General features: G+C 43.5%; 1 protein-coding gene and 1 long non-coding RNA gene across 2 annotated transcripts in view; one reads left to right on the top strand and one right to left on the bottom strand.

The window, feature by feature from the left end:
* Window positions 1–618: 618 nt before the first annotated feature.
* LOC121554162 lies at window positions 619–16,353 on the bottom strand. Its single transcript, XR_005997648.2, has 3 exons — window positions 16,087–16,353; window positions 15,538–15,618; window positions 619–831 (listed from the first exon to the last, which is right to left on the bottom strand). It is a non-coding gene; the product is annotated as an uncharacterized LOC121554162 (long non-coding RNA).
* The window catches only part of LOC121554161 (inactive ubiquitin carboxyl-terminal hydrolase 53), a 63,430-nt gene continuing 61,005 nt past the window's right edge, over window positions 15,651–18,075 (top strand). Inside the window, exon 1 of the mRNA XM_041867627.2 lies at window positions 15,651–16,132. The gene's annotated coding sequence lies outside the window, so the exon portion shown is untranslated. The remainder of the gene's footprint in view (window positions 16,133–18,075) is intronic.

The following is an 18,075-nucleotide window of genomic DNA, read 5'->3' as shown; positions in this document are numbered from 1 at the left end:
ACCTTGTTTAACCCCTCTTTCTCCAGGCGCTATAGGTTAATGAGTTACATTTTCTATTTCCGTGAAGGAAATGAGAATGGCATCAACACAGAGGAACTTCTAACAGATGTGCACACACAAAATAGACAGAGACAGAGACAGAGACAGAGACAGAGACAGAGACAGAGACAGAGACAGACGACAGACGACAGAGACAGAGACAGAGACAGAGACAGAGACAGAGACAGAGACAGAGACAGAGACAGAGACAGAGACAGAGACAGAGACAGAGACAGAGACAGAGACAGAGACAGAGACAGAGACAGAGACAGAGACAGAGACAGAGACAGAGACAGAGACAGAGACAGACAGACAGACAGACAGACAGACAGACAGACAGACAGACAGACAGACAGACAGACAGACAGACAGACAGACAGACAGACAGACAGACAGACAGACAGACAGACAGACAGACAGACAGACAGACAGACAGACAGACAGACAGACAGACAGACAGACAGACAGAGAGAGATCACATCTACATGGTGTGAACCAGCACTGTTAAAGGCTACTAGTAAAATACAGAAGTGGGGCAAAGTAGCCTACTAAAGAATACAATAATAGAATGCACAATACTTGCCCTCAACAAAAAATGCTTTAATTGTATTCCATTGCTTTCTTTATATAACAGGATTGGGCAGATGGTGTTTGGGTAACAGGAGTCTTACATCACATTGTTGTACAACTGACTTCAGTTCTTCATAATCATCAAGCAGTGTTGTAGGGCTAACTGTCGCCACATTGCTGGTGTCCGTAGGCTGTGTCGCCTATAAGCAGTAGGCTATCAACCTGTAGAAATAATATACAAATGTATATGACTCTTTTCCACACCTGAAACCAGTATGGTTGCCAACTTGCAACCACATTATTAAAGGCATATCCCAGTGGGCATACAATGTGATAAAGACGTATTGTTCTGGTTAGAATCTGGTCGGGACGCCTTATAACCAGATCACAACCGACATATTTTTCATGACACCAATTAATAGACACCAACCTACAGTACCAGTCAAAAGTTTGGACAAGCCTACTCATTCAAGCGTTTTTCTTTATTGTTACTATTTTCTACATTGTAGAATAATAGTGAAGACATCAAAACTATGAAATAACACATATGGAATCATGTAGTAACCAAAACCATGTTAAACAAATCAAAATATATTTTATATTTGAGATTCTTCAAAGTAGCCATCCTTTGCCTTGATGACAGATTTGCACAGTCTTGGCATTCTCTCAACCAGCTTCATGAGGAATGCTTTTCCAACAGTCTTGAACGAGTTCCCACATATGCTGAGCACTTGTTGGCTGCTTTTCCTTCACTCTGCGGTCCAACTCATACCAAACCATCTCAATTGGGTTGAGGTCGGGGGATTGTGGAGGCCAGGTCATCTCATGCAGCACTCCATCACTCTCCTTGGTCAAATAGGCTTTACACAGCTTGGAGGTGTGTTGGGTCATTGTCCTGTTGGAAAACAAATGATAGTCCCACTAAGCCCAAACCAGATGGGATGGCGTATCGCTGCAGAATGCTGTGGTAGCCATGCTGGTTAAGTGTGCCTTGAATTCTAAATAAATCACAGACAGTGTCACCAGAAAAGCACCCCCACACCATCACACCACCTCCTCCATGCTTCACAGTGGGAACCACACATGCGTAGATCATCCATTCACCTACTCTGTGTCTCACAAAGACACGGCGGTTGTAACCAAAAGTCTCTAATTTGGACTCATCAGACCAAAGGACAGATTTCCACCGGTCTAATGTACATTGCTCATGTTTCTTGGCCCAAGCAAGTCTCTTCTTCTTATTGGTGTCCTTTAGTAGTGGTTTCTTTGCAGCAATTTGACCATTAAGGCCTGATTCACGCAGTCTCCTCTGAACAGTTGATGTTGAGATGTGTCTGTTACTTGATCTCCGTGAAGCATTTATTTGGGCTGCAATCTGAGGTGCAGTTACCTCTAATGATCTTATCCTCTGCAGCAGAGGTAACTCTGGGTCTTCATTTCCAGTGGGGGTCCTCATGAGAGCCAGTTTCATCATAGCGCTTGATGGTTTTTGCGACTGCACTTGAAGAAACTTTCAAAGTTCTTGAAATTTTCCGGATTGACTGACCTTCATGTCTTAAAGTAATGATGGACTGTTGTTTCTCTTTGGTTAATTGAGCTGTTCTTGCCATAATATGGACTTGGTCTTTTACCAAATAGGGCTGTCTTCTGTATACCACCCCTACTTTGTCACAACACAACTGATTGGCTCAAACTCCACAAATTAACTTTTAAGAAGGCACACCTGTTAAATGACTACCTCATGAAGCTGGCTGAGAGAATGCTAAGTGTGCAAAGCTGTCGTCAAGGCAAAGGGTGGCTACTTTGAAGTATCTCAAATATATTTATTTTTATTTTTTTAACACTTTTTTGGTTACTACATGATTCCATGTGTTATTTCATAGGTTTGATGTCTTCACTTTCATTCTACAATGTAGAAAATAGTAAAAAATAAAGAGAAACCCTGGAATGAGTAGGTGTGTCCAAACTTTTGACTGGTACTGTATATAAACATGTGCATAGTGTTTGTGGGCCATGCACCCATTGGATATAAAACACTGGAACCATTATAATGATTAAAATTTGAGTAATATTTTTTTTCAGCTGTGTTTGCATGATTCAGTTTAGCACAGTTGGCAAACAACAGCTGGCAGAGCGCACCAAAGCGGGTTAGGGTCTCAAGGCATACTGTACCCAATGAACATGCTGTGCTCAGGCCTATTCTGTTTGAGATTCAGGGGACTAGGCATGGACTCTGACTCAGGAGGCTTCATGAGGGCCAAGCTCTTCCCGAGTCCAGCAGAATCATATTACTCTGGGCTCCGTCTAATGGTACTCGGGCCGAGCCCACTTCAGCTTATCCGGCCCAATTTACTTTTTCTGTGTTTTTCGTAGTTACAGTCCACCCAATTAAAAAGTGCACATTCACTTCCATAACATTTGTTCTATGCTACCAGCATGTAAGATAAACATGCACAATAATATAGGATACCCTTACAAAAATTAACTGCTGTTAAAATGCAATAAAACTGCAGTACAATGAAATAATGGTTGTTTAATTAATGATATCTGGTAGCTTTCTGTGTGAGTTGGCTTCTAATAGTAATATTTTGTCTGTGTTAGCTAATTGCACTGTTTATTGTGCTGCACATTTTCTTCTGTTCCACTGAATGCAATTTTTTACAATCCACCAGGATTTACAAAAACCAATTTTTTATCAATAATTAATAGAAAATGATTGCATCTGAATTTCACCCTGATAATATGACTATTATATTTTCCCTTAAAGCTTTTAAGCAATTAACATAGTGTGAAGTAATTTTATTTTTATTTCAGTAGCTAAATAAAGAGGTAGGCATAAAAAAAAAAACTTGGATTGAAATCTGTGCCTCACGCACGGCAATAAATCTCTGCTTCCGCAAGTGTCAACATTCCATTTGGCCGTTAGGACAGAGCGCCCGGTAGCCTACACAACACAGCTGGAAAATAATTACAGTTTCTCTAAATGTACACAATTTTTCCCACAAAAATATTTCTCCTGCATTCTTGTTTTACTTTTCTAAGTAAAGCGGAGGTTAGTTGGGGAGAAGAACGTCAAGGAAATCTCCCGAGTGGTCAGTGGTCTAAGGCACTGCATCACAGTGCTAGCTGTGCCACTAGAGATCCTGGTTCGAATCCAAGCTCTGTCGTAGCCGGCCGCGACCGGGAGACCCATGGGGCGGCGCACAATTGGCCCAGCGTCGTCCAGGGTAGGGGAGGGAATGGCCGGCAGGGATGTAGCTCAGTTGGTAGAGCATGGTGTTTGCAATGCCAGGGTTGTGGGTTCGATTCCCATGGGGGACCAGTATGAAAAAAAAAATAACAATGTATGCACTCAGTAACTGTAAGTCGCTCTGGATAAGAGTGTCTGCTAAACTGTAAAAATGGAAAGATTTGCTAACTAACTAACGGTAGCCAATTTAGCTGGCTAATTTTAACTAGCTAACGTTAGTTTTCTGGCTAATCCTCCATGGACATGGTAAGTTTTCATTTTTACATTACATTTTAGTCATTAAGCAGACGCTCTTATCCAGAGTGACTTACAGTTAGTGCATTCATCTTAAGATAGCTAGGTGGGACAACCACAAATCACAGTAAGTACATTTGTCCTCAATAAAGTAGCTATCAGCAAAGTCAGAGCTAGTAAGGGGGGGGGGGAAAGTGTGCGTGTTAGTTCACAAAAGGATTTTAAAAAATAAAAATAATTTTATATATATACAGTGGGGGAAAAAAGTATTTAGTCAGCCACCAATTGTGCAAGTTCTCCCACTTAAAAAGATGAGAGAGGCCTGTAATTTTCCTCATAGGTACACGTCAACTATGACAGACAAAATGAGAAAAAAAAATCCAGAAAATCACATTGTAGGATTTTTAATGAATTTATTTGCAAATTATGGTGGAAAATAAGTATTTGGTCAATAACAAAAGTTTCTCAATACTTTGTTATATACCCTTTGTTGGCAATGACACAGGTCAAACGTTTTCTGTAAGTCTTCACAAGGTTTTCACACACTGTTGCTGGTATTTTGGCCCATTCCTCCATGCAGATCTCCTCTAGAGCAGTGATGTTTTGGGGCTGTCGCTGGGCAACACCGACTTTCAACTCCCTCCAAAGATTTTCTATGGGGTTGAGATCTGGAGGCCACTCCAGGACCTTGAAATGCTTCTTACGAAGCCACTCATTCGTTGCCCGGGCGGTGTGTTTGGGATCATTGTCATGCTGAAAGACCCAGCCACGTTTCATCTTCAATGCCCTTGCTGATGGAAGGAGGTTTTCACTCAAAATCTCACGATACATGGCCCCATTCATTCTTTCATTTACACGGATCAGTCGTCCTGGTCCCTTTGCAGAAAAACAGCCCCAAAGCATGATGTTTCCACCCCCATGCATCACAGTAGGTATGGATGCAACTCAGCATTCTTTGTCCTCCAAACACGACGAGTTGAGTTTTTACCAAAAAGTTATATTTTGGTTTCATCTGACCATATGACATTCTCCCAATCATCTTCTGGATCATCAAAATGCACTCTAGCAAACTTCAGATGGGCCTGGACATGTCCTGGCTTAAGCAGGGGGACACGTCTGCACTGCAGGATTTGAGTCCCTGGCGGCGTAGTGTGTTACTGATGGTAGGCTTTGTTATTTTGGTCCCAGCTCTCTGCAGGTCATTCACTAGGTCCCCCCGTGTGGTTCTGGGATTTTTGCTCACCGTTCTTGTGATCATTTTGACCCCACGGGGTGAGATCTTGCGTGGCGCCCCAGATCGAGGGAGATTATCAGTGGTCTTGTATGTCTTCCATTTCCTAATAATTGCTCCCACAGTTGATTTATTCAAACCAAGCTGCTTACCTATTGCAGATTCAGTCTTCCCAGCCTGGTGCAGGTCTACAATTTTGTTTCTGGTGTTCTTTGACAGCTCTTTGGTCTTGGCCATAGTGGAGTTTGTAGTGTGACTGTTTGAGGTTGTGGACAGGTGTCTTTTATACTGATAAGAAGTTCAAACAGGTGCCATTAATACAGGTAACGAGTGGAGGACAGAGGAGCCTCTTAAAGAAGAAGTTACAGGTCTGTGAGAGCCAGAAATCTTGCTTGTTTGTAGGTGACCAAATACTTATTTTCCACCATCATTTGCAATTAAATTCATTAAAAATCCTACAATGTGATTTTCTGGATTTTTTTTCCTCAATTTGTCTGTCATAGTTGACGTGTACCTATGATGAAAATTACAGGCCTCTCTCATCTTTTTAAGTGGGAGAACTTGCACAATTGGTGGCTGACTAAATACTTTTTTTCCCCACTGTATATATACTGCTCAAAAAAATAAAGGGAACACTAAAATAACACATCCTAGATCTGAATGAATGAAATAATCTTATTAAATACTTTTTTCTTTACATAGTTGAATGTGCTGACAACAAAATCACACAAAAATGATCAATGGAAATCAAATGTATCAACCCATGGAGGTCTGGATTTGGAGTCACCCTCAAAATTAAAGTGGAAAACCACACTACAGGCTGATCCAACTTTGATGTAATGTCCTTAAAACAAGTCAAAATGAGGCTCAGTAGTGTGTGTGGCCTCCACGTGCCTGTATGACCTCCCTACAACGCCTGGGCATGCTCCTGATGAGGTGGTGGATGGTCTCCTGAGGGATCTCCTCCCAGACCTGGACTAAAGCATCCGCCAACTCCTGGACAGTCTGTGGTGCAACGTGGCGTTGGTGGATGGAGCGAGACATGTCCCAGATGTGCTCAATTGGATTCAGGTCTGGGGAACTGGCGGGCCAGTCCATAGCATCACTGCCTTCCTCTTGCAGGAACTGCTGACACTCCAGCCACATGAGGTCTAGCATTGTCTTGCATTAGGAGGAACCCAGGGCCAACCGCACCAGCATATGGTCTCACAAGGGGTCTGAGGATCTCATCTCGGTACCTAATGGCAGTCAGGCTACCTCTGGCGAGCACATGGAGGGCTGTGCGGCCCCCCAAAGAAATGCCACCCCACACCATGACTGACCCACCGCCAAACCGGTCATGCTGGAGGATGTTGTAGGCAGCAGAACGTTCTCCACGGCGTCTCCAGACTCTGTCACGTCTGTCACATGTGCTCAGTGTGAACCTGCGAATTTGCCAATCTTGGTGTTCTCTGGCAAATGCCAAATGTCCTGCACGGTGTTTGGCTGTAAGCACAACCCCCACCTGTGGACATCGGGCCCTCATACCACCCTCATGGAGTCTGTTTCTGACCGTTTGAGCAGACACATGCACATTTGTGGCCTGCTGGAGGTCATTTTGCAGGGCTCTGGCAGTGCTCCTCCTGCTCCTCCTTGCACAAAGGCGGAGGTAGCGGTCCTGCTGCTGGGTTGTTGCCCTCCTACGGCCTCCTCCACGTCTCCTGATGTACTGGCCTGTCTCCTGGTAGCGCCTCCATGCTCTGGACACTACGCTGACAGACACAGCAAACCTTCTTGCCACAGCTTGCATTGATGTGCCATCCTGGATGAGCTGCACTACCTGAGCCACTTGTGTGGGTTGTAGACTCCGTCTCATGCTACCACTAGAGTGAAAGCACCTCCAGCATTCAAAAGTGTCCAAAACATCAGCCAGGAAGCATAGGAACTGAGAAGTGGTCTGTGGTCACCACCTGCAGAACCACTCCTTTGTTGGGTGTGTCTTGCTAATTGCCTATAATTTCCACCTGTTGTTTATTCCATTTGCACAACAGCATGTGAAATGTATTGCCAATCAGTGTTGCTTCCTATGTGGACAGTTTGATTTCACAGAAGTGTGATTGACTTGGAGTTACATTGTGTTGTTTAAGTGTTCCCTTTATTTTTTTGAGCAGTGTGTATTTAGCTGTTGTAGCTATCTAGCTTTTTGATATATGTTTAGTTAATGACAGTAAATGTGTGTATGTTCTCTGTGTGTGTGAGAGAGATGATGATGAGAAAATATTGTCATCATGTCGTCATTGTCAGGCTGTGTGTGTGTGTGAGAGAGAGGGTTGATGAATTCACAAAGGAAACATTGATTTTATGCATGTGTGTGCGCCATTGTAAGCTTTCCTATGGATAACCCCCAATATGGATTTGAATTTTTTCTTGATTCATCAGGGATCCTTGTATTTTTGTGTATTTTGTATTTGACAATACGATATATTTTAAGTTGCTATCCCTGCTCCCCCTCAACACTCATTCTAATGTTACACCTCTCAACTGTCTTTTTAAATTCTTGATTCTCTTTATTTTGCAGGAATCTTCTATCTTGGATGGAGAGGGAACAAAGGGAAGGAGTACAGAAGTTATCCAGCCTGCTGACTGAGAAATGGAAATAGACAGCAAAACATAGGCTGTCATTCTATCCCTCTCCGTCTGTCTACCAGATTGCTGAGGGGCAACATAGTCAAAGCACTTGCTAGGCCAAGTCTAACTTAGCGAAGACCTTAGGTAATGGTTAATCATGATTAGTTTCTGTCTTTACAGTTCCTGAAACATGTCAATGACCAGATGCGTGGACTCTAGAGCAGCGCTTGGCCACCCACTCAGTTACCAGTGACCTATTCTGCCACATCCCAAGGAAAGGAGAGAGCAAAACCACCACTCCTTTTTCTCTTTGATACTCTGATCTTCTATGTGTATTGATTCATACTAACCAGCTTGGTAAGAGCTAGGTTTGTACTAACTATGCTGATGATCATTTTTTTAAAATACCAAGATGGCGTAGCAGTGCGTTCGTGTTTTCTATAGTGTCCTCATGTAAATAGCCTGTTTTTATTTTTTTTTGTCTTTTCTGATATATTTTCGTATATATTTCTAAATCTCACTTTCCACCCATTAACTAAATATACTTTCCTGCAACCCGCCTCACCCAATGTGGAACGGATTCTATTATTTATTTTTATCCAGAACCTCTGGCTGAAACTAGCCAGCTAACTAGCTACTTGCAATTAGCCACCGTTAGCGGTCTTCACCATTGTCCGTGGCCTGCACTACCTACCAGCCAGCTCTAGCCTGGACAATTATCGGCCAGTCTACAAAGTCTGCACATCGCGGTATCAAACCAGAGAATATCGGATTTTCTGCCGGAATCACTGGACCTTAACACCGGAGCAACTAGCTAGCTGCAACCGAGTGACTGTTGTTGTTGTTGGCTAATCACCACTGTCCGAAGCTAGCCCCAGTTAGCCTTGAGCTAGCCTCGAGCCAGGCCCATCTCCCGGCTATCTACCTATCTATCAACCGGACGGGACCTCCTAGTGTTGCCACGGAGTCCCACCGATCCATCACGACTGGTCTGCCGACATAATCATCTGATGTGGTTTCGACAGGCTTCCCGTTGCGACGACCACGAAGATCCATCTGCTAGCCCCGGCCCGCTAGCACGCGCAATCAACAGCCGTGCCTCTTGCTCGCCTGTGCTTTAGCAGCCTACGATCTACTCCCGGACTTACTTAGTGCTGTTCACTGGACCTTATGATCACTCAGCTACACAGCTAATGCCTGCTGGACTGTTCCTTTACACGGTACCCCATCCTGTTTAGCCTCAGCCCAAACTTTTGTCGCCATTACCAGTTGTTGTCTTAGCCCTCTTGAATAACACCTGTGATTGCGTTATGCCTCTCTCCCATGTCAATATGCCTAGCCATTTGTTGTTTGGGTTAGTTCTTATTATACAATTTCAGCTCAACCAGCCTCAGAGAGCTCCTTTGTCCCACCCCCCATACACGCAGAGACCGAATCAATCGGTACCTCCAGTGATGCTATCTCTTTCATAGTTAGCCAATGCTTAGGTGTACCTCCACTGTACTCATATCCTTCCATATCCTTGTCTGTACATAATGCCCTGAATCAATTCTACAACGCCCGGAAATCTGCCCCTCTTCTCTGTACCCAACGCACTAGAAGACCAGTTCTTAAAGCCTTTAGCCGTATCCTTATTCTATTCCTCCTCTGTTCCTCTGGTGATGTAGAGGTTAACCCAGGCCCTGTAGCCCCCAGTATCAATCCTACCCCCCAGGCTCTATCATTTGTTAACTTCTGTAACTGTAAAAGCCTTGGTTCCTTGCATGTTAACATCAGAAGTCTCCTCCCCAAGTTTGAGTTATTCACTGCGTTAGCACACTCTGAAAACCCTGATGTTCTAGCAGTGTCTGAATCTTGGCTTAGGAAGGCCACCAAAAATTCAGATATTTCCATTCTGAACTACACATTTTCCGTCTAGATAGAACTGCCAAAGGGGGCGGAGTTGCAATCTACTGTAGAGATAGCCTGCAGAACTCTATCATACTATCCAGGTCTGTGCCCAAACAGTTTGAGCTTCTACTTCTAAAAATCCACCTTTCCAGAAATAAGTCTCTCACTGTTGCCGCTTGCTACAGACCCCCCTCAGCCCCCAGTTGTGCCCTGGACACCATATGTGAATTGCTTGCCCCCCATCTATCCTCAGAGTTCGTACTGCTTGGTGACCTAAACTGGGATATGCTTAACACCCCGGCTGTACTACAATCTAAACTTGATGCCCTCAATCTCACACAAATCATCAAGGAACCTACCAGGTACAACCCTAAATCCGAAAACATGGGCACCCTCATAGATATCATCCTGACTAATTTACCCTCTAAATACACATCCGCTGTCTTCAACCAGGATCTCAGCGATCACTGCCTCATTGCCTGCGTCCATAATGGGTCCGTGGTCAAACGACCACCCCTCATCACTGTCAAACGCTCCCTAAAACACTTCAGCCAGCAGGCCTTTCTAATTGACCTGGCCTGGGTATCCTGTATGGATATTGACCTCATTCCGTCAGTAGAGGATGCCTGGATGTTCTTCAAAAGTGCTTTCCTCTCCATCTTAAATAAGCATGCCCCATTCAAAAAAGACTTGACTGCCCTTGACCAGCACAAAAACATCCTGTGGCGTACTGCATTAGCATCGAACATCCCCCACGATATGCAACTTTTCAGGGAAGTCAGGAACCAATATACACAAGCAGTTAGGAAAGCAAAGGCTAGCTTTTTCAAACAGAAATTTGCATCCTGTAGCACTAACTCCAAAATGTTTTGGGACACTAAAGTCCATGGAGAATAAGAGCACCTCCTCCCTGCTAGCCACTGCACTGAGGCTAGGAAACAGAATTTCAATAAGCATTTTGCTACGGCTGGCCATGCTTTCCACCTGGCTACCCCAACCCCGGCCACCAGCTCTGCACCCTCCGCTGCAACTTGCCCATGCCCCCCCCCCCGCTTCTCCTTCACCCAAATTCAGATAGCTGATATCCTGAAAGAGCTGCTAAATCTGGACCCCTACAAATCAGCTGGGCTAGACAATCCGGACCCTTTCTTTCTAAAATTAGCCGCCAAAATTGTCACAACCCCTATTACTAGCCTGTTCAACCTCTCTTTCATATCGTCTGAGATCCCCAGAGATTGGAAAGCTGCCGCGGTCATCCCCCTCTTCAAAGGGGGTGACACTCTAGATCCAAACTGTTACAGACCTATATCCATCCTGCCCTGCCTTTCGAAAGTATTTGAAAGCCAAGTTAACAAACAGATCACTGACCACTTCGAATCCCACCGTAAATTCTCCGCTATGCAATCTGGTTTCCGAGCTGGTCATGGGTGTACCTCAGCCACGCTCAAGGTCCTAAACGATATAATAACCGCGATCGATAAAAGACAGTATTGTGCAGGCGTCTTCATCGACCTGGCCTTGGTTTCTTTACATCAGAAAAGCAGAACTTAATATTTGGTACAGAAACCTTTGTTTGCAATTACAGAGATCATATGTTTCCTGTAGGTCTTGACCAGGTTTGCACACACAGCAGCAGGGATTTTGGCCCACAGACCTTCTCCAGATCCTTCAGGTTTCGGGGCTGTCGCTGGGCAATACGGACTTTCAGCTCCCTCCAAAGATTTTCTATTGGGTTCAGGTCTGGAGACTGGCTAGGCCACTCCAGGACCTTGAGATGCTTCTTACGGAGCCACTCCTTAGTTTCCCTGGCTGTGTGTTTCGGGTCGTTGTCATGCTGGAAGACCCAGCCACGACCCATCTTCAATGCTCTTACTGAGGGAAGGAGGTTGTTGGCCAAGATCTTGCGATACATGGCCCCATCCATCCTCCCCTCAATACGATGCAGTCGTCCTGTCCCCTTTGCAGAAAAGCATCCCCAAAGAATGATGTTTCCAACTCCATGCTTCACGGTTGGGATGGTGTTCTTGGGGTTGTACTCATCCTTCTTCTTCCTCCAAACACGGCAAGTGGAGTTTAGACCAAAAAGCTCTATTTTTGTCTCATCAGACCACATTATCTTCTCCCATTCCTCCTCTGGATCATCCAGATGGTCATTGGCAAACTTCAGACGGGCCTGGACATGCGCTGGCTTGAGTAGGGGGACCTTGCGTGCGCTGCAGGATTTTAATCCATGACGGCGTAGTGTGTTACTAATGGTTTTCTTTGAGACTGTGGTCCCAGCTCTCTTCAGGTCATTGACCAGGTCCTGCCGTGTAGTTCTGGGCTGATCCCTCACCTTCCTCATGATCATTGATGCCCCACGAGGTGAGATCTTGCATGGAGCCCCAGACCAAGGGTGATTGACCGTCATCTTGAACTTCTTCCATTTTCTAATAATTGCGCCAACAGTTGTTGCCTTCTCACCAAGCTGCTTGCCTATTGTCCTGTAGCCCATCCCAGCCTTGTGCAGGTCTACAATTTTATCCCTGATGTCCTTACACAGCTCTCTGGTCTTGGCCATTGTGGAGAGGTTGGAGTCTGTTTGATTGAGTGTGTGGACAGGTGTCTTTTATACAGGTAACGAGTTCAAACAGGTGCAGTTAATACAGGTAATGAGTGGAGAACAGGAGGGCTTCTTAAAGAAAAACTAACAGGTCTGTGAGAGCCGGAATTCTTACTGGTTGGTAGGTGATCAAATACTTATGTCATGCAATAAAATGCAAATTAATTACTTAAAAATCATACAATGTGATTTTCTGGATTCTTTAGATTCCGTCTCTCACAGTTGAAGTGTACCTATGATAAAAATTACAGACCTCTACATGCTTTGTAAGTAGGAAAACCTGCAAAATCGGCAGTGTATCAAATACTTGTTCTCCCCACTGTATATGAGCAAGTTGCTCTTTTTTGAAGACATCTCTAAGCTATAACTGCCACATACTTCTTCAACTAGTACCATGGAAATACTTTTAGCCAGCTCAGTCCACAAAAATTGTCTTCAGGAATGTCCTTTTCTAGTTATTTTACAATCTCAAATTGATAAAGTTATAATGCACTGATTCGCGTCACTGCAGATCTGATCCATCACACCACTCTTCAAGAGGGCCACTACGCTCCAGATCGCCTTCTGTGCTCAGAGGTCCTTGATGAGGATCTACTCTATCACACCATTGTAATTAGTACAATAAAACAATGGGCCTTTATATATTCTGTCCCAGTCTCTATATGCATGTAATATCTGTGGGTGAATTATGAAACAATTACTGTATGTGATGTAGATTGATCTATTTTAAATGTAACAATGTTGCAGATTTAAACTTTAATTGATGCCTATGGAAACAAATTTAATTATCAATGTTTTCAATATCCGACTTTGTTCTCTGCAATACTTTTTACAGTAGGTAATAAACTGTAGTCAGGTGGTCATTACATTTACATTTACATTTTAGTCTTACAGTTAGTGAACACATATACAGGTAAAAGTCAGTAAATTAGAATATTTTGAAAAACTTGATTTATTTCAGTAATTGCATTCAAAAGGTGTAACTTGTACATTATATTTATTCATTGCACACAGACTGATGCATTCAAATGTTTATTTCATTTAATTTTGATGATTTGAAGTGGCAACAAATGAAAATCCAAAATTCCGTGTGTCACAAAATTAGAATATTACTTAAGGCTAATACAAAAAAGGGATTTTTTAGAAATGTTGGCCAACTGAAAAGTATGAAAATGAAAAAATATGAGCATGTACAATACTCAATACTTGGTTGGAGCTCCTTTTGCCTCAATTACTGCATTAATGCGGCGTGGCATGGAGTCGATGAGTTTCTGGCACTGCTCAGGTGTTATGAGAGCCCAGGTTGCTCTGATAGTGGCCTTCAACTCTTCTGCGTTGTTGGGTCTGGCATTCTGCATCTTCCTTTTTCACAATACCCCACAGATTTTCTATGGGGCTAAGGTCAGGAGTTGGCTGGCCAATTTAGAACAGAAATACCATGGTCCGTAAACCAGGCACGGGTAGATTTTGCGCTGTGTGCAGGCGCCAAGTCCTGTTGGAACCTGAAATCTCCATCTCCATAGAGCAGGTCAGCAGCAGGAAGCATGAAGTGCTCTAAAACTTGCTGGTAGACGGCTGCGTTGACCCTGGATCTCAGGAAACAGAGTGGACCGACACCAGCAGATGACATGGCACCCCAAACCATCACTGATGGTGGAAACTTTACACTAGACTTCAGGCAACGTGGATCCTGTGCCTCTCCTGTCTTCCTCCAGACTCTGGGACCTCGATTTCCAAAGGAAATGCAAAATTTGCTTTCGTCAGAAAACATGACTTTAGACCACTCAGCAGCAGTCCAGCTCTTTTTTCCTTAGCCCAGGTGAGACGCCACCCGCGCTGTTTCTTGGTCAACAGTGGCTTGACACGAGGTATGCGGCAGTTGAAACCCATGTCTTTCAAGCGTCTCTTGGTGGTGGATCTTGAAGCCCTGACTCCAGCAGCTGTCCACTCCTTGTGAATCTCCCCCACATTTTTGAATGGGTTTTTTTCACAATCTTGACTAGGGCGCGGTGATCCCTATCGCTTGTACACTTTTTCTGACCACAGTTTTTCCTTCCCTTTGCCTCTCTATTAATGTGTTTGGACACAGAGCTCTGAGAACAGCCAGCCTCTTCTGCAATAACCTTTGTGTCTTTCCCTCCTTGTGCAATGTGTCGATGGTCGCCTTTTGGACAGCTGTCAAATCTGAAGTCTTCCCCATGTTTGTGTAGGCTTCAGAACTGGACTGAGAGACCATTTAAAGCCCTTTGCAGGTGTTTTGAGTTAATCAGCTGATTAGTTTGTGGCACCAGGTGTCTTCAAAATGTAACCCTTACACAATATTCTAATTTTGTGACACACGGAATTTTGGATTTTCATTTGTTGCCACTTCAAATCATCAAAATTAAATGAAATAAACATTTGAATGCATCAGTCTGTGTGCAATGAATAAATATAATGTACAAGTTACACCTTTTGAATGCAATTACTGAAATAAATCAAGTTTTTCAAAATATTCTAATTTACTGACTTTTACCTGTATATATTTTTTCTTTATACTGGCCCCCCGTGGGAATCGAACCCACAACCCTGGCGTTGCAAACGCCATGCTCTATCAACTGAGCTACATCCCTGCCGGCCATTCCCTCCCCTACCCTGGACGACGCTGGGTCAATTGTGCGCCGCCCATGAGTCTCCCGGTCGCGGCCGGCTGCGACAGAGCCTGGATTCGAACCAGGATCTCTAGTGGCACAGTTAGCACTGCGATGCAGTGCCTTAGACCACTGCGCAACTCAGGTCTTAACTATGACCAGTATATAATATAGAACATAATATACATTTACATTTTTGTCATTTAGCAAACGCTCTTATCCAGAGCGGCTTACAATTAGTGAGTGCATACTGGTCCCCCGTGGGAATCGAATCCACAAACCTGGCGTTGCAAGCGCCATGCTCTACCAACTGAGCTACACGGGACTACAATATAGTGGTCAGAATTATGACCAGCTGGTCATATGGTGGTCAGTAAAAATATGTTAAAACAAACGTTTTCAACCAGTTTGCGACCAGAACAACACGTCATAAAAATATGTAAAACTAACATAGTTTCAACCAGTTTAGCCCACTGGGTATTACCTGCATGATTGCCGGTGGAAAGTGCACAAAGTGCCGTGAAACTCCTCCCCTTCTCTCCAGGCAGGCAGTCAGGGTTGCTTCCTATGCAAACTTGTGTCAGTAGAGTACAGCACAGTACAGAGGGTTGCAGTAAATACAGCGCTTCAAGAGGCGGGGTTTGACCTCGCAGCCCTGAAAACATCACTAATCCAGTATTTCAGGTGCGGAAGCCGACCATTGCTCAATGCTCTCTACTGCCGCGCATCAACAACAGAAACACCCACGACTCTAAAAACCGGAATACACCAAGTGAATGTGAGGGCTAGTGTGAAAAACTGGAATTCTTTAAGAAGAAAGAGTCCGTATCTATGATTACAGCTAAGTATTTACACATGCTATTATTTTGGTTTAATTTATAACGAGACATCTGTAAGTATTTTAACCACGCGCAACGACTGTTGGAATTGGGACACTAGGCTACGTCAATTTCATCTGGTTTCACCGAAACTCCAGCCGTTCCCAGTTCAAGAATTCACAAAAAAACATTTGGAAGATCTGCAGATTTCCTACCTTGGGATATACCTACTGCTGGAGATAATGGCCATTCTTTAAAAGGGTGAGTGTTGTGATGTTCTTTTGGTTTAGGTTAGGTTGTTCGTCAAACTTTTCCCTGGCCATTTTCCTGCATCAATGGTGCTTTCAAGACAACTGGGAACTCAGAAAAAACGATGTCAAATCATGACGTAAGTGATCTTCAGGTCGGATAGTCGGATTTTGAGTTCCCAGTTGTTTCAAACGCCGCACAACGCGCATGAGGCGGAAAAATGTACCTGAATTACAGGTAAACTCATCCGAAACGTATGAAATCGCTGATTAACTTCCGGCGTTATTCAAGACAAAAACGTCAACAATCTGTATTAGTGCTGGGCGGTATCAGTAGTGCTTCTATGACTGCGTGAAATAAAAAAGTAGCCTACATTTTATTTCTATAAGAACCTATCCTAAATATTGTTCAAGCGCCCGGCTTGACAGCGGTATTTCCTTATTGCGCCTGGGAAATTGTAGCAACATATGAACAAATGACTAATCTAGTGTGTCACAGCCGGTTGACACTGACAACAATTCTACAAGTCAACAAGTTTACTTGGGTTATTGAAATTGAGCCTCCAAAACGCATGTCCCTCATAGGCTATGCGATATTTTTTGCGCCTGGTCAATCGTGTTATGTTTTAAAATCCCCTACAAGTTGGCCAAAAAGTTGGATGTAATTAAAACTATTGAATTTGACAGGTTACTTCGTCCATGAAGCCGGATTCTGCCTTTAAAATAATCATGCAGATCTACGCTCCAGCATTTCCATTCATTTGCACAAGTTGCATCAGGCTATGTCAGTTCGAGTAGGCCCGCAGTGTTTCCCAACTCCAGTCCTCGAGAACCCACGGAACAGCACACATTTTGGTTGTAGCCCAGACAAACTCACCGAATTTCAACTCATTGTGGGCTTGATAATTAGTTGACAAGTTGTCCGGGCTACAACAAAAATGTGTACTGTTGGCTGTACTCGAGGACTGGAGTTGGGGAAACACTATCAATCCTTTTAATCTACATTTGAGTAATTTAGCAGACGCTCTTATCCAGAGCGATTTACAGTTAATGAGTGCATACATTTTCATACTGGCCCCCCGTGGGACACGAACCCACAACCCTGGCGTTGCAAGCGCCATGCTCTACCAACTGAGCTACAGGGGACTATATCATAGATTTGTACCATTATCTGATAGAGAAATATTTACATTTACATTTTACAAATATGTTTGCAATAATCCGGTCAGTGAAGTTATTCACGAGGAATGAATTGGAGAAGACTGTCCTACTTCCAAACTGATTTAACTGCACCAAATTAAAGTAACTGTCCATTGAAAATCTCACTTTTAAAAGTTCATATTATGTTAACTCATACCTAAATAATTGGAGAAAAAAACACTATCTCAAACAGACTTTCAAAAATGCTTGCTATTTCCGAATAGAGTATGATATCATACTCCTGAGAAAAATAAGCTGGCCAATCAGCATTCTAGAGGAGGATAAACTGGCCAAATAGCAGGCTACTTGCGTTAATATTTTTAATGGCCGGTATACCCACTCCATTATAATGTTGGGGTATGCCCACACCATTCCAACACAGAACAGCTGCTTTTTAACGGTCCTTCTTAATTACCATTTTATTGGAAGGAAATCTATTTCACTCATATTGTTAGTAATTGTAGGTCATATAGAAATCTGGAAACACAGGACATTTACTTTAGCATACATGTTCTATTTGTCATGATGACCTGCACTAGTTTCTCAACACTGCCAATAAAAGTTGTTATAACATGATTATAACATTTTTAACATGATTCACTTTTACAGAACATTCAGCAAACATCTGAGTGATAAGCAGAGAGTCAATATGTAATTTGACCACATAGCTCTGTGCTTTTGAAATACTGTATCTTTTATATGACCAGTGAGTACAATTTGTACTCAACTCCTGAGTCCCCGGTGAGTTTCACTGAT

Source organism: Coregonus clupeaformis, chromosome 39 (genome assembly GCF_020615455.1).
Source record: "Coregonus clupeaformis isolate EN_2021a chromosome 39, ASM2061545v1, whole genome shotgun sequence".
Taxonomy (NCBI): domain Eukaryota; kingdom Metazoa; phylum Chordata; class Actinopteri; order Salmoniformes; family Salmonidae; genus Coregonus; species Coregonus clupeaformis.
This window is presented reverse-complemented; position numbering and strand designations above follow the sequence as displayed.